Source organism: Amblyomma maculatum, chromosome 5, assembly GCF_055883805.1.
Source record: "Amblyomma maculatum isolate TAMU_Amacu chromosome 5, ASM5588380v1, whole genome shotgun sequence".
Classification (NCBI taxonomy): domain Eukaryota; kingdom Metazoa; phylum Arthropoda; class Arachnida; order Ixodida; family Ixodidae; genus Amblyomma; species Amblyomma maculatum.
In genome coordinates, this window is record NC_139348.1 from 4,891,684 (window position 1) to 4,898,660 (window position 6,977).

General features: G+C 45.8%; 1 pseudogene; it reads right to left on the reverse strand.

Moving 5' to 3' along the window:
- Positions 1-742: 742 nt before the first annotated feature.
- Positions 743-5,539, reverse strand: LOC146187646 (ATP-dependent RNA helicase vasa-like; annotated as a pseudogene).
- Positions 5,540-6,977: the final 1,438 nt, after the last annotated feature.

Below are 6,977 nucleotides of genomic sequence, written 5' to 3' on the forward strand. Positions count from 1 at the left end.
GACAAATGCTCCTTCCTTTCTTCCAAAATGAGAAGCTTGCTTCTCTCAACGCCGTATAATGGCTATCCTATTCAGCAACAACAACGTACACCCACACGACTTGAACTCGAACATACTGGTACTTCTAATTATTGAATTCATATTCGCATTTTCGAAATCTTGCGAGATATTTCAGTAAGTCTATGCAGATGAGTTATATACAAAGGCTGACATTATGTAAACGAATGATTATTTAGATTGCCTATTCAATTTTGTGATTAGTGACTTTATATACTTAAAAATTATAAACAGTAAATGTGAACCATTTGGTTTCAATTTTCTTGGTTCGAATATCGATAGTCAAAAATACGCTTTCGAAATCGTGTGGAGTTTGCTTCCACGCCTTACACATGTATAAAATATCATAGGTTTCATGTAATTTGAATCAAATAAAGACGCCATTTGTATACTAATGTTGTAGAAGAAATTAACAAGGTTTTGGCGGCAATGCCATCCTCACATAAGCCGTTTATAAATGTGCAATTATTGAAAACGAAATTAGCGAACTATGAGATGCGCATTTGTGACTTTAGGCATTTTGAGCCTCACTGCTGGTCAAGAAAATTTAATTGCCTTCAGTATTGACGGCCGTCAGTTTTGAAGCATAATGTTAACCCTAAAGAAAAACTGAAAAGGTGATTTTTCTATTTCAGTTATTTATATCCTTAATCGTTGAGCTCTAAACTTATATTGATACAAACTATCAGTGGCTAGTTGGCGTAAACGATGAAGTGGTTGCCTTTCCGAGGTTGCCGACCCGGCCAGTGCGGCCCACACGGTGCACATAGTCCTCCATAGACTGAGGCAGGTCGTAATTCATCACATGCCGCACATCCTTTATGTCCAGGCCGCGAGCAGCCACGGCTGTCGCCACGATTACCGGACAGGTTCCACGCCGGAATTCCAGCGGAGCCTCCTCTCTCTGCCGCTGGTACTTGTCGCCGTGAATGCTGGTAGTCTTCGGGCCCTTCTGGGACATCACCCAGTCGCTGCCCTCCTCCCCTAGGATATCCACCAACTTCTCGAATTGGGTCCCTTGGTAGGCCTGCTGCTTGACGTCAGAGTTGGCGCCACCAAGGATTCCGACTTTGAGAAATATGGAGTTGTTCAAAAACTCTCGCGCCAGCAATTGGATCGAGTCCGGAAAGGTGGAGGAGAACATGAGGGTGCGCCGCTCACCACGCGGCGGCACAGACGAGTGCCCCACGAGAGCACGCACGTCTGGCTCAAATCCCATGTTCAGCATTCAGTCCGCTTCGTCCAGCACCGGATAACGGCGTTTCTCGAACGAGATCTTGCCCTTCTCGACAAAATCCTTGAGCCGCCCGGTGATCGCGACCAAGATGTGGCATCCCTGAGACCGCTGCGCCAGCTGGTGCTAGACCGAGGTGCGTCCGTAGACGAGAACTGTCTTCAGGATAAAGTCGTAGGAGTATTTGTGCGCGTGCTGCGCAATCTGGATGGCCAGCTCCCCCGTTGGCGAGAGGATCACTGCCTGAGGAGTCTGCACCGCTTGAAATGACGGGTTCTCCAGAGCATTGTCACTAAGGAGCGTGTGCAAGATGGGCAGCATAAAGGCCGCCGTTTTTCCAGATCCGATTTGAGCGCACGCCATCGGGTCCCTGCCGTTGTACCGAGCCACTCGCTCGGAGGTCACCAGCCAATCCTCAGCGTCTTCGAAGGCGTCGCTGTGAAAAGATGGTGGTGTTCGCGGCGGCTGGCAAAGGATCGGAGCAGAGAGCCTGGGATCAGTGGCCATGTCGAGGTGGCTCGGAAATTGCGGCTGCGTCATCCACGTAGGGGTGGAAAGGTGCCCAACCTCAAGCGACGGTCCACGGAGGCGGTGACTGAGTCCCTGGTGGACCGGAGTCAGATCCGTCGTGAAGCGTGTAAATGCGGGTATTGCGCCAAACGTCCAGGCAACGCCCTCAGCCTAGAGGACAGCCGAAGTCCGAGAGCGGTCCGAGTAGCGGTCTGAGCGCGGTTCCAGGCAACCAACTTCGTCGTATACGCCGAAGAGCAACGATTTCATCGGCTACGCCAACTTCTTCTTCTTCTTCCTTGATATTTGGCACACACCCACGAAGGGGGATTGGCCAGGGTTCAGTGTGGACTGCCAAATGTCCTACACAAACTGAATTAGTGCAATAAATTAATTGACAACTAAACAAAAACAAAAGATTTAAGATAACCAAAGTTGTTGAAAGAAAAAGTATGAAGCAAGAATTTGGAATTTTGTAAGTTTGGAATACAATTAGCAAGGGAATCTGTCCGTAGCTGGGATGTAGTTATGTAAGTACTGAGAAATTTGAGGCAACGCAAATCCCTCCGCACTCGCACCGAAGGAGAGCAGAAGCGGGACCGACAATGTAAATCCCAAGAGTGCAATTGGAGTTTCTAAATGCGCCCTCCTCTGATGTGAAAACCTTCGGCAAGCGAGAAGGAAGTGATCAATATTTTCAATTTCACCGCAAGCCTCAAAAAGGTATGTGGGGCTGATCCCGCATCTTCATAAATAAAGATTTAGGCGAGGAATCCTGCATCTCAGGTGAGTCATCGTTACCTCACACTGCCGTGATTTACATGAACGAACTTTCCATTAGTATATGAGATGCTGGTATTCGGCTGTAGATAGCAACGGATCATTGCATGAAGCGGCTAGGTGGCGATATTAGGGATGGTACATGAAACCGATGCATCAAGAGCTGATTTAGCCAGGAAATCTGGCGCTTCGTTCTGGAAAATACCCCTGTGACCGGGGACCTAGATGAAGCGCATTTCTTTCACCCACCCTGGTACGAAATACTTTAGTGAGCGGCTCAACAGAGCATCCCGTGCTGACTCCAGTGACAACCAGACAGAAAGAGAGTCTGACAGAAAAATTATTTTTGATTGACTGCAGGGAACTTTTAGTAGTGCTAGTCCAATTGCCTTGAACTCTGCTAGAAATATCGGTGTGTAATCCGGGACACGCACCGAAAAACTCCAGGAAAGAGACTGAAAAAATTCCAATCGCTGCTTTGTGCGCAATCACAGATGCAGTGGCAATTACACTGTGATCAGGGAACTTCCCAAGGTGTTCACATAGGAGACTGGATATTAGGCTTGAGGGTAAGTGCTTCACATTAGATAGAAATATAGAATTATAATTTATACCCACAAAGGATGCCAACTAGCCACTGATTGTCTCCGCTTCGTCGTCGACTATAGTTTGTATCAATATGATGTTCGCCTTGCCGTACCATCCACCTAAAAGAGCGCACCGTCGTATGATTTACTGGTTTAGGAAGAAGATTTTGCAATGAATAGTTTGAAATACCCACGATGTTCATGACTGATGCTTTGAACAAACTGCTCAGTCTTGGCTCTAGAGTGAAAATTAAAATCCTTTTCGCTGCCCCTTTTGCTAACACCGATGAAATAGGGCATTCGAGGACGCGGAACCCAGCGACCATTCTGTCCCCTGTCATACCTTCTAGATACCACCTGAGGGAGGTATGCTCGCGATTTTTCTTTCAAAACGCTGACGACACCGGGTTTACTAGAAAATGGGGCTTCTTAACGCAGTCGCTTTCAAATAACGTAAGCAAGGAGGCCAGGTTTCTCCAGCGATGTTGCTGCGAATGAGTCGATGTACTGAGAAGCTAGGGCTGGGAGGAATGTGGGAAAATGCTACACAGCTACACAGTTAGTTACAACAGTTGATGAAATTTATAAAATCATAGATATTGGAGGGCAAGTTGACATTTTTTTCCTAGATTACTCAAAAGCCTTCGATAGAGTGCCCCATAATAAGCTGATCACTAAAATGCAAATGATTGGTCTGCCTAGTGAAATTGTACATTGGATACCCTCTTATCTCACAAAGCGCAAACAGTTTGTTACTGTTGATGGTGTCAACTCTTGTTTACTAGATGTCCTTTCTGGCGTTCCCCAAGGTTCGGTTTAGGGCCTACACTGTTTAATCTTTATATTAATGATCTGGTCGAAGCACTGGAACCAACAGTTTTGATTAGATTATTTGCCGATGAATGTATAATTTTAAAAGATATTAAATCCGTTCATGATCAAATAACTCTAAACGAAAATTTGCAATTTTTGGAAGGATGGTGCAATGAATGGGCGATGGCCATTAACTTTGAGAAAACCGTTGTACTTAGCATCATAAATAAAATTAATAAACTTGAATTTCAGTATAACATAAACAGAAACCTAGTCAGGCAGGTAAATGAATATAAATACTTAGGCGTAACGATTACTTCCAGACTAAAATGGACAAAGCACATTGAGAGTGTATGCTCTACATCACGTAAAATGCTGGGTTTTCTAAAACATCGCATGGGTGAGTGTCCAAGCCCATTAAAACGTAAGGCATACAAAGCATATATCAGACCCACACTTGAATATGCCTGGGTGGCATGGGACTCTTATACATCGAATGACACCCAAAAACTTCAGAATATCCAACGCTCAGTAGCCCGTTTTATTTTTAAACGAAACAGATGCCGTGACTCACCTTCATCTATGATTCTTCTTGCCGGCCTTGATCAACTTAATGAAAGGAGAAAGAAAGCCCGTCTAGCCTTCCTTCAATCGTTATATTTTTCCACACTTGGCATTAAACCTGACACCTACCTGAAAAAAGATTCCTCCAGACCCTCTCGCCATAAGCACTGTCTTGACTTGTCACCTATATTTGCCCAATCTAATATGTACAAATTCTCGTTTTTTCCACGAACAATCGCTGACTGGAACGCCCTACCGATTGACTCGCCGTTTTTATCGCCTCCCAATTGAAGTGTCATATGTTCTACTGTGCATTGTATTCTTTATGTTATCAGTTCATCGCTCTGTAAAATTCTTTGTTTTATTGTTTTCAAACTACATGACATCTGATGCAAACGACCTCTCCTGCTTGGGCATTTAATATGCCTGCAGTATTTCTTAAATAAATAAATAAAATAAATAAAGACAACGCCTCTGTAATATTCGACTCGCTCGTGACATTACATTCCGAGGACCTAGGGATCTAAGGGAGGCTAAGTGCCGCCTTGTAATGTTCAAATGAACACTCAAAGAAAGAGGATGTGACAAAGAAATAATATAAAAAATGGATGTCCCGAAGCCAAAGAAGGCCCTCAAGGTTAAGGTGGGCGGCGAGGGAGTGGCAAGAAAGTATGTAAAGGCAAGTAGGGGACCTCAGATTCAGTCTCTCGAGGGGAAAATGCTGTCCAGAGCACATCTGGGCGCAAGCACGTTCGTCGTCCATAAAACCAGCGCCACTAAAGTTCCTTTCGCTGCCGGCACTTGTGGCTGGTATGCACAGACCCTTTTTGGCCAGGAGAGAAAGGCATGGAAACTTTTCGGCATGCGTCTTTCACCACAGCCGCACGCTGTCATTGCCGTTGCTGTATGTGCCAGCGTCATGAAGGTAGCTGCCCAGCTCGTCTTCACCAGCTTGAGTTTCGACGGTGTCGTGCCACTCCTGAAACTCATCCATCAGCATTTGTCGCTTCGCACATGATGATTGGTTGCTGGTAGTTTTTTCTCCTGCAGAAAGTGATGGAATATCCAACAGCGTTTCCCTCCCTTTCTCGCAAGCAGCGTTGCAATGTTGCAGTGCTGCAATTTTAAGGAGTTCCTCGGGCTGCATTTTACTTTCAAAAACCTGCATTGCTCTCCTCTTCAGAATGACCATTTGTGAGTTGGCTGTAGTAAGATGCAAAGTGTTTCTTCAGCTTCGTAAAGTAAAGAAGAGTGGCAATGTTGGCTGCTTGTCTTGTTCAAGCTTATCGGTTGCCTCTTCGAACGGCTCAAGGAAGTCAGCAATGTCCGTCAATGTGGCCTTGCTGACATCCTCCATCAGGGAGTTCTCTCTCGATTCAAGCAAGGTTTCAATGTCCTCGTATTGGGTCAGAAATGATCTTATCAATGCAAGCTTTGCATTCCATCTCGTGCTCTCTTCCTGGTACACGGTGTGGGAAGCTGGCTTACGAGGCTGCTTTGCTTTAAAAAAGTGACGACAGCCTTCACTTTCTGCATTTGCTCGCACAGCTCAGGCAAATCATCAGAAAGATAGGCATCCTGAGTACAGTGTTCACGATGGGAGCGCTGCAACTCGTTCTTGTGTAAGGGCGGAGGGCAATGGTAATATTGGCGCCCTGGTCAGTGGCAAAGAGAATTTTTAGGAGGCCTTCGTCAGAACCAATCTTTGCGTACCGGCGCAGAAGTTACTTCCGAAGGTTCTCTACTGCCTTTTTCTCGGGAGTAAAGTCGCCTGTGAAAAACACCAGGCGTTTCAGCTTCCAGCTATCATCGACGTAGTGGGCAGTTGCAGTAATGTACGAAACCTTCTTATAATCATCAGCCCACGGCGAAGCAACACCGACCTTCCTCCATTGCAGCTTCGATGCTTGGCTTTAATGCTTCACGCTGTGCCACTTCACTAACCTTACGGGACTCTACGTGGAAGCACATTTTATGCTGACACGCTGCTATACCACGCACCGACAGCGATCAGTTCATAGACAGCCTTCAAACATCCATCTTCACATACGACGTCGAATGTTCTCATGTATTTCGCGCACCAACGAAGACAAGATGTCAAGTTTTCTTTCACAGTGGCAGGAACACCTGTTTATTTTTTTTTTTTTTTTCACTGAAGAAAGAAGTAATGGCAGCACACTCTGGCGTTGACTTGCATTTGTGACGACTCAGATGGGATGTCACTGTTTTGCCTCCATCGTTGGTCATGAAGCGTTTGCAGTCTTTGCATTGCACATGCCCTACTGGTGGCAAGGTACTGGCGTCAACCAGTACGCGAAATTTTTTCCAGACTTCCCTTTTTCTGGCTTCCTTAGAAATAAGTTGCAGCTTTCCCAAAGCAATGCCACTTTTAAGTCGTGCTGCGTTCATATTCCAAGACTTATGCGGAGCCC